The sequence below is a fragment of the Schistocerca americana genome, chromosome 5 (genome assembly GCF_021461395.2).
Source record: "Schistocerca americana isolate TAMUIC-IGC-003095 chromosome 5, iqSchAmer2.1, whole genome shotgun sequence".
Taxonomy (NCBI): domain Eukaryota; kingdom Metazoa; phylum Arthropoda; class Insecta; order Orthoptera; family Acrididae; genus Schistocerca; species Schistocerca americana.
This window is the reverse complement of record NC_060123.1, coordinates 222,761,674-222,772,087: the sequence shown is the minus strand read 5'-3', so window position 1 is coordinate 222,772,087 and position 10,414 is coordinate 222,761,674. Positions and strand designations below refer to the sequence as shown.

General features: G+C 43.4%; 1 non-coding gene across 1 annotated transcript; it reads right to left on the bottom strand.

Annotated features, from left to right (window-relative positions):
- Window positions 1-416: 416 nt before the first annotated feature.
- On the bottom strand, window positions 417-490 carry Trnat-ugu. The gene has a single exon. It is a non-coding gene; the product is annotated as a tRNA-Thr (tRNA).
- Between the last annotated feature and the right edge of the window lie 9,924 nt (window positions 491-10,414).

The following is a 10,414-nucleotide window of genomic DNA, read 5'->3' as shown; positions in this document are numbered from 1 at the left end:
TTTTAGCTCTTGTAGCTACGAACGCACCTGACCTTACCGACGGTGTCAGTAAAGAGACACGGATTAGTTATCATGATTTCATCATAACGACAATTGTTACTAAAGTCAATAAAACAATCAAGACGGCTAAGAGAGTATCTTTTTGCTAGAAAGAGCAAATAAGCAGTTTTCAGCGTCCCACGTAAGCAGTAAATGGACATCAATTTGTTCCAGTGTGGTAGATGTAAAGGAATTTTGGGAGAAGTTTATACGGATTGTGAGTCGTGTTCTGGAGAAGTATGTGCCGAGTCACTGGATGAAGGACGGAAAAGACGCATAGTGGTTTAATAACAAAATTCGGAAATTGCTGAGGATGCAAAGACCTCAGCTGCCGACAGGTGTTGTTGTTTTACCTCGACGTGGACAGGTGAAATGTGTGCCCCGACCGGGACTCGAACCCGGGATCTCCTGCTTACATGGCAGACACTCTATCCATCTGAGCCACCGAGGACGCAGACGAATAGCGCGACTGCAGGGACTTATCCCTTGCACGCTTCCCATGAGAGACACACTCCCAACTGTCCACAATTCCACATATGTATTATACCTTATAGACATTTGTCCACCCACTCATTACTCGCGCACGCTTTGGCGGTTCCCGTAAGAGTTTGGGCAACCTGTGCGCACTCGCACAGACAAAGGTCGCGTGCGCGAGCAATGAGTGGGTGGGCAAATGTCTATAAGGTATAATACATATGTAGAATTGTGGACAGTTGGGAGTGTGTCTCTCACGGGAAGCGTGCAAGGGATAAGTCCCTGCAGTCGCGCTATTCATCTGTGTCCTCGGTGGCTCAGATGGATAGAGCGTCTGCCCTGTAAGCAGGAGATCCCGGGTTCGAGACCCGATGGGGGCACACATTTTCACCTGTCCACATCGAGGTATAACAACAACACCTGTCAGCAGCTGAGGTTGTCAGTTAGTCATCATTTATTCCAGGGATAAGCTGCACGGTCATCAACAGTAACTGTTCTTTCGAGAACAAGTTACTGTCTTCGTATATATAGATGCAAAGACCATTGCTCACTCGGTGAAAAAGAAAACACGAAAATGTCCTCGACGTCGAGTGATCCTCAAGGACAAAGGTATCGTCAGAAGGGGTCCCGGAAAGTGTGAGAGAACCCATATTATTCTCTATATACATAAATGACATGACAGACATTGTGAGAAGCAATCGGCCGCTGTTTGCTGAAGTCGCTGAGGTGTGCGGCAAGAAGTCATCGTTGAGCGATTGCAGAAGGATACAAGATGACAAAATATCAAGTTGGTGAGATGAATGGCAGATAGCTCTAAATGTAGAAAAATGTAATTTAATGCAGATGAATGGGAAAAACGCTCCTGTAATGTTCGAATACAGAATTAAAAACGTGCTGCTTGATACAGTCACATCGATTGCATACCAATGTGTAACGTTGCAAAGCATTTTGAAATGGAACGAGCATGTAAGGATTGTCGGAGCAAAGGAGCATGCTGGACTTCGGTGCATTGGGAGACTTATAAGAAAATGTGATTCGTCTGCAAAAGAGACCGCATATACAGGACACCAGCACGACCCATTGTTGAGAACTGTTAAGAGTGTTTGGGATCCCCGCCAGGTCACATCCTCGGAAGATATCGAAGCAATTCACAGGCGGATTGCTAGATTTGTTACCAGTAGGCTCAGTCAAAATTGCTTTTCCTTCGTTCTCCACTACTGGCATTTAAATTGCTACACCACGAAGATGACGCGCCACAGACGCGAAATATAACCGACAGGAAGAAGATGCTGTGATATGCAAATGATTTGCTTTTCAGAGCATTCACACAAGGTTGGCGCCGGTGGTGACACCTACAACGTGCTGTCAGCATGTCATGAGGAAAATTTCCAACCGATTTCTCATACACTAACAGCAGTTGACCGGCGTTGCCTGGTGAAACGTTGTTGTCATGCCTTGTAAGGAGGAGAAATGCGTACCATCACGTTTCCGACTTTGATAAAGGTCGGACTGTAGCATATCGCGATTGCGGTTTATCGTATCGCGACATTGCTGCTCGCGTTGGTCGAGATCCAATGACTGTTAGCATAATATGGAATCGGTGGGTTCAGGAGGGTAATACGGAACGCCGTGCTGCATCCCAACGGCCTCGTATCACTAGCAGTCGAGGTGACAGGTATCTTATCCGCACGGCTGTAACGGATCGTGCAGCCACGTCTTGATCCCTGAGTCAACAGATGGGGACGTTTTCAAGACAACAACCATCCGCACGAACAGTTCGACGACGTTTGCAGCAGCATTGACTATCAGCTCGGAGACCATGGCTTCGGTTACCCTTGACGCTGCATCACAGACAGGAGCGCCTGCGATGGTGTACTCAACGACGAACCTGGGTGCACGAATGGCAAAACGTCATTTTTTCGGATGAATCCAGGTTCTGTTTACAGCATCATGATGGACGCATCCGTGTTTGGCGACATCTCGGTGAACGCACATTGGAAGCGTGTATTCGTCATCGCCATACTCGCATATCACCCGACGTGATGGTATGGGGTGCCATTGGTCACCTCTTGTTTGCATTGACGGCACTTTGAACAGTGGACGTTACATTTCAGATGTGTTAAGACCCGTGGCTCCACCCTTCATTCGATCCCTGCGAAAACCTACATTTCAGCAGTATAATGCACGACCACATGTTGCAGGTCCTGTACGGGCCTTTCTGGTACAGAAAATGTTCGACTGCTGCCCAGGCCAGCACATTCTCTAGGTCTCTCACCAATTCAGAACGTCTGGTCATTGGTGGCCGAGCAACTGGCTCGTCACAGTGCGCCAGTCACTACTCTTGATGAACTGTGGTATCATGCTGAAGCTGCATGGGCAGCTGTACCTGTACACGCCATCCAAGCTCTGTTTGACTCAATGCCCAGGCGCATCAAGGCCGTTATCACGGCCAGAGGTGGTTGCTCAGGGTACTGATTTCTCAGTATCTATGTACCCAAATTGCGTGAAAATGTAATCACATGTCAGTTCTAGTATAATATATTTGTCCAATGAATAACCGTTTATTATCTGCATTTCTTCTTGGTGCAGCAATTTTAATGGGCAGTAGTGTATTTGTGAGCGGATCAGAATGGGAAATGACTTATATTGGTAAAAGGTACCCTCCGCAACGCACGTTACGGTGCGGAGTATGTGTGTAGATGTAGAAAATAAAGACGCTTTACTAGAACGTCATCGTCTCCCCCCGCTCCACTCCCTCTCCCTCCCTGGACGCAAGCCCATGACGTAGGGCGGGACCGCTGCTCTGCTTACTTACCCTGGGCGCTGGGTGCGCGCCGCGTTAGCTGCCTGCCCTGGGGCGTTTCCGTGACGATCTTGGCGGAGAATTTCTGGATGTGCGCCACACGGCGACTTTCCTAAATAGGTCAGGCGTGAGCCGCACTCGCGATGCGGCGGCTCTGACATCACCAGATATTCCCCAGCACCGGCCAGCCTGCACTCCGTCAGAGCAATTCCGGCCCGGGCTCGGCTGCGTGTTAGGCGCAGCATGTTTTGATATCACTGCATTATCCGCCAGGCTGCACCAAAAACATTCCGCCTCTGTCTTCCATATTTTGTTACAGGAACACTACCAGTTTCGGCGGATTATTCCTCCAGGCAATAGTCGATAAAAATTTTACAGTGTGATTCCTTGATGATGTTACAAACTACCAGGGATGATGCAGAGGGGTAAATGTATCACTTTGAGATACGGGACCCTGGTCCGGAAACGACCCAGCTGAAAATTATAAGCGAAAATCGTTCTGATATCTCTGCCAGTGGATCTCTCCTACACCAAGCTCTTTGACTTCTATATTTTGAGAGGCGGTGGCGTGGAAGTAAACAAGAAAAAAAAAAGTCCAGTAAACATGGGCTCTAAAGTGCATACCTTAAGAGGTATGAGCACTTGTTCCTCTTTGCTACTACGATACATATCTCTTCTAGTCAACAAGTACTCATAGCTTTTAAGATATGCATATTAAAGCCAATTTTTACTAGACCTTTTTTGTATTGCTCCGTACTATCTCCTCGCAAAATATGAAAAGCAAAGAGCTTGCGGTAGTGGAGGTCCACCGTCAAAGGTATCAGAGCGAATTTCATTCATGACTCGATCCTTAGCCGGCCGCTGTGGCCGAGCGGTTCTAGGCGCTTCAGTCTGGAACTGCGAGACCGCTACGGTCGCAGGTTCGAATCCTGCCTCGGGCATGGATTTGTGTGTTGTCCTTAGGTTAGTTAGGTTTACTTAGTTCTATGTTCTAGGTGACTGATGACCTAAGAAGTTAAGTCGCATAGTGCTCAGAGCCATTTGAACCAATTTTTTTTCTAGGGCACTCATGACTTCAGATGTTCAGTCCCATAGTGCTCAGAGCCATTTGAACCATTTAAACTCGATCCTTTCCGTCGTTTCTGTGTCTCCAGCCTGGACTCTCATTGACTGCAGTAGAACTGTTTTCTTCCATGATTCCCACTTCTAACTGAATCCCTATGACCAGCGAATATGTGTCTGGATACGCCCTGTACAGTGGTGGGGTACCATCCTGAATGTCGCCCTCTATACGGCCTGACAGGTAGGAGTGATGGTCTGTGTGTCATTTCATTTCGTAACAGGATCCCTTTGGTTGTTATCAGCGGTACCCTTACATCAAAGCAGTACGGCGACGATGTTCTGCGTCTCCCTTTGTTGCCCTTCATGGCAAACCATCGTAGACTGATTTTCAGCAACGTACTGCCCGTCCCCACACGGCGAGAATTCCTATTGCTTGTCTTCGTGCGTGTCAGACCATATCGTGGCTAGTTAGGTCTCCATATCTCTCCCCAACCACGAACATTTGAAGAGTTATGTGCATGACCCTCCAATAGCTAGGGAATTTGACGATCTAATGAGCCAATTGGACAGAATTTGGAACGATATCCCTCAGGAGGCTATACAACAACTACCAAATCGAATAACTGCCTGCATAAGGGCTAGAACTGAACCAATGCGTTACTGACTTGCTCAGGTCTCGAATAGCTTCCTCTTGAATGAATAACCCAATTTTTCGGAAACTGTAATTATTTGTCTGTCGGTACATGTTCGTCACATCTAACGATTTCCGTCACATTCGGATAACTCCGTCGCGATGCGTCGTTTTCTTTTCTTTTCTTTTCTTTTTTTCTTTTCCCTTTTTTTTCGTCTTAGAATGTACTTCTCCCGACGGAGGTTCAAGTCCTTCCTCGGGCATGGGGGTGTGAGTTGTACTTAGCATAAGTTAGTTTAAGTAGTGTGTAAGTCTAGGGACCGATGACATCAGCAGTTATGTCCCTTAGGAATTCACACACATTTGACCATTTTTTGAAAATGTACTTCAGCACATATACTGACGTAAAAAACGTCAGAACACCGAAAAAAAATTAAATTAGAGTAATGAAATTTCGGGAATAGATTTATCTAGGTAACATATTTAAGTGATTAACATGATAAGATTATAATTAAATGTAAGCGCGATGTAAGCCACTGGAAATAAGGAATACTGGTAAATGAATACCCTGTGTCAGCGCAGTATGTTGAATGCAAACATGCAAGCCTGCAAGTGTTGTGCTGTGCAGGTGCCGGATAGTTTGTGGGATAGAGTTCCTTGCCTGTTGCACTTGGTCCATCAATACAGGGATGGCTAATGCTGGAGTTGTATTCCGATGATGTCCCATTTGTGCTCCATTGGAGGCAGATCTGGTGAATGACCAGTCCAACGCAACGTGTCGATACTCTACAGAGCACGTTGGATTGCAACAGCGGTATGTGGGCGAGCGTTATCCTGTTGGAAAACAACCTTGGAATGCTGTTCATGAATGAGACCCCAACAGATCTAAGACTGACGAACAGTTCTGCATTCAGGGTGAGTCGGATAATCACGAGGGAGCTCCTGCCCTCATACAAAATCGCACCCCAGACCACAACTCCAGGTGTAGGTCCAGTGTGTCTAGCATCCAGTCAAGTTCGTTGCAGGCCCTCAACATTGGGCTGTTAGCGACACCGAGGCAGAACCAGCTTTCATCAGAAAACAAGACACACCTCCTCCTTCCAGTCAGCTCTGGCTTGGCACCACGGAAGGCGTAAACGGCAGTGTTTTGAGTCCAGTCGAAGGCAAGCTACAGAGGGTCTGGCTCGGAGCTGTCGTTGAAGTAACCGGTTTGTAACGGGTCGTTCTGTCACTGTGGTGCCAACTACTGCTCAGATTGTTGTTGCAGCTGCAGTACGATGCACCAGAGCCATACGCCGAACACAACGGCCTTCCCCCTCGGTAGGGCCACGTTGCCGTCCGGAGCCCGGACTTCTAGCGGGCATACGTTATTGTGGCCGCCGCTGCCGGTAGTCATGTACAGCGGCTACATTCCCGCCAAGTGTTTCTGCAGTATCGCAGGAGGAACCTCCAGCTTCTTGTAGCGGCATTACAAGACCGCGTTCAAATTCACTGAGTTGTTGATAATAGCTAACATCAACTCACCACGTCCAGTCCCAAAGGTAAACAATGTTCACAACTGTTACGTGGTTCAAATGGTTCAAATGGCTCTGAGCACTATGGGACTCAACTTCTGAGGTCATTGGTCCCCTAGAACTTAGAACTAGTTAAACCTAACTAACCTAAGGACATCACACACATCCATGCCCCAGGCAGGATTCGAACCTGCGACCGTAGCGGTCTTGCGGTTCCAGACTGCAGCGCCTAGAACCGCACGGCCACTTCGGCCGGAAACTGTTACGTGTGTTTAAATCAAATCTGATTTGCATCCACGTAGTGGTTCTACTAGCACCACTCTAACGCGATTGACGCGAAATCTCAACAGGCATTCATCTTTCAGATGTAGAAACACGTCTACCAACTTCCGTTTTACGATTTTTTTCCCCGTCAGTGTATAAAACAACAAATAAATACGCGTAATATAAGGTTGACATAAAATCGTTTGCTTTAAATTTTTTCTGGATAGTTTCTTTATTGATCGCAATTCATCGGAAACGCCCGGCATATGATTAGTATCTAAAAAGAGTAAAAATTTATTAATAATAATTTACTAAATTTGTGGTCTTTCTAGTTTTACATAATTCTTGGCAGTCATTTCAAGTTCTTTTCAGGCCTCTTTTTCAGACACATTTCTTGTCACAGAATTACCACTTTGGGCATATTTTTGTAGGCACGAAGTGCCCATTACACAGTGACAGTGTTGTCGTAAGGTTTTATTGATGAAATATGTTGACTAAAAGCCTAATCTGGAGACCTAAGAACCCTGGAAATGACCCTATAAACCTTGCCATTTGTTCACTACCTCAGTTAAAGCTACATTTACATCTAAGACTGGATAATAGGTGCAAAAAATGGTTCAAATGGCTCTGAGCACTATGGGACTTAGAACTACTTAAACGTAACTAACCTCAGGACATCACACACATCCATGCCCGAGGCAGGATTCGAACCTGCGACCGTAGTGGTCGCGCGGTTCCAGACTGAAGCGCCTAGAACCGCTCGGCCACACCGGCCGGCTAATAGGTGCATATTTTACGTACATAAAGTACGGTGAACTTCTGGATCTCGGATAATGACATCGAAAAACGTTAAAGGTTCCCCGAGATCACCCTCTTAAGAATATATGGTAAAAAGTTCGACGATATGCCACGTATAGAAATTATAGATATGGTCAACCCCACAATTGATACTTCTGTATTAAAAATCAACGTTTTTCTGATTATCTTGATAACGGATACATGTTTTTGGAAACGAGAAAATGGTGTTTCTAGATGAATGGCTAAATAACTTACAGTTAAAATGAGTCATTTGCTATAGTTACTTATTTAGATGATTGCGGTCCACGGTCCAAACACGGCTAAAATCCGGCTTTTGGGTTTTTCTGCGTAAATACGGTAACTTTGGACCTCTGAAGTTCCGTAACGGATAATGATATCGAAAAAAGTTCCGATATTCTCCGAGAATATCACTTTAAGAACACGTGTTAAAAACTTGAACAATATGCCATGATTAGTTGTTCTTACCCAAAAATCTAGGTTTTTGGGGATTTTCTCAGAAGCCGCCCATGAACAAATGGTGTTTTTACAAGCCGCCTGAAATCCACCATAGACCACCTCTAATTCCAAAGAACAAATCGATTTGCTCAATTTGCCTGGGCTGGAGTCAGTGTGTAACATTTAAATTTTGACCCTGTAGTGTAGGATTGCTACGGTATGCCCGGTCTTCCGATAGGTGTAGATCTGGTCGCTAGGCCAAGTGATATCTGAAGCACTTCACTCCTTATCTCTGCGATCAATAGAATCGAGATACGACCCCCTGAAAAATCGCAATTTCGCGCGCGGCGTTTTGGACACGGACAGATTTTATCATTATATTTTTTTATTTATTTGTCCAACTGAGAACAACATGAAATAACTTAGATCTTCTTACTTTTCTCTTTTCGTTCCTTCCAGTACATTTTCATTCTTGCCCTACGTCATTCTCTCATTTCTTCTACCAATATTGCACTCCTCATTTTCTATGTTTTATCCTGGAAGTCCTTGAAACTTTATACTTTTGCTCTAGACTTTTTCGGTTTGCTCCTCTGTTATTGCTATTTCCTTCACTTCTGCTTTAACTTCTGTGATCCACATCATTGGTGGTTTTTGGTTTCTGTGAAAAGAGTTAAATTTTTTTAAAAGTATTTTTCATCTTTAGGTGTCGACAGAATATAATTCTTCTCGTCCTCATTGTATCTACTCTTCATTCTATCCTTTCATAAACTTCTATATTACTTCTTAATTTCTATTCCCATTGTCATATTCTGGTTGCAAGATTTTCCTATTTCCTTTTCATATTTTTCTGTTTAACCTGTTTGACTGAATTTAACAAATGACATTCTGAAGCATAAAGATATTCTGATCTCATGACAGTGTTGTGGTGTCGGAATTTTCATTAATGGATATATATTTTGTTGTAATAGGTTTTTGTTACTTGAAAATCCATTTCTAGAAGTTGCAAAATTAGCGTTTGTCCACAGTATGTGGCTATATTATTTCACTTAGGTATTTGAAATTTTTATAATTTTTTTACTCTTCCGTAAACACGTGGCCTGACTTTGGAGCTGTTTCTTGTAAGAGATTTATCTGCACTGTTACATCTTCTACAGATTCAGCTAAGATGTCAAAATCATCTACAAAAGCCAATTAATCAGTTTTCAGATTGTCCCTTTTGCTCCCAATTATAACGTTTTTAAATTTTTTTCTTCTGTTGCTTTTCTCCAATTCCCGATTACCTTTCCTAAAACGCAACTGAACAGTGGCTGGGAGAGTCCATGTCCTTGCCTAACACCAGTTTTTATATCAAAATTCTTGGATATTTAATCAAAAAATTTGATTCTGCGTTTCGTATTTGTTAGTGTGTCTTTTATAATTGCAACTGATTTCTTGTCAGCTCCAAACTCTTAAGGTACCTCACTGTCAATCGAATAATATGCTTTTTTGAAGTATACAAATGTTATTAAATGCTCGTTATTCTATACCTGTTTATAATTTTAAGATTTGTTCCGCTCGGAATCATCATTTTTTAAAGCAAACTTGGTTATTTTTATCACTATTATTACCATATTATTATTATTATTATTATTATTTCTTTCTTTTCTCAGACGTTATGTCTGGTCAAAAACGGAAAGTGACGCGGACCTTGATCAAGCGTGACTCCCTTTTAACTGTACAGTATATGTTATATTGCATTTAGGAACTTTCGTGTAATTGAACATGCATCAATAATTACGGATTTCTGTAGTTGTATATATAAGTTTGGATGTAGCTGTATTGCATTGATGTACTGGTGGATATTGTGTGGTATGACTCCTGTAGTTGATAGTACAATTGGTATAATGTCAACTTTATCCTGATGCCACATGTCCTTGACTTCCTCAGCCAGTTGGATGCATTTTTCAATTTTTTCTCCTGTTTTCTTTTGTATATTTGTTGTATTGGGTATGGATATTTCGATTAGTTGTGTTAATTTCTTCTTTTTATTGGTGAGTATGATGTCAGGTTTGTTATGTGGTGTTGTTTTATCTGTTATAATGATTCTGTTCCAGTATAATTTGTATTCATCATTCTCCAGTACATTTTGTGGTGCATACTTGTATGTGGGAACGTGTTGTTTTATAAGTTTATGTTGTAAGGCAAGCTGTTGATGTATTATTTTTGCTACATTCTCATGTCTTCTGGGGTATTCTGTATTTGCTAGTATTGTACACCCGCTTGTGATGTGATCTACTGTTTCTATTTGTTGTTTGCAAAGTCTGCATTTATCTGTTGTGGTATTGGGATCTTTAATAATATGCTTGCTGTAATATCTGGTGTTTATTGTTTGAT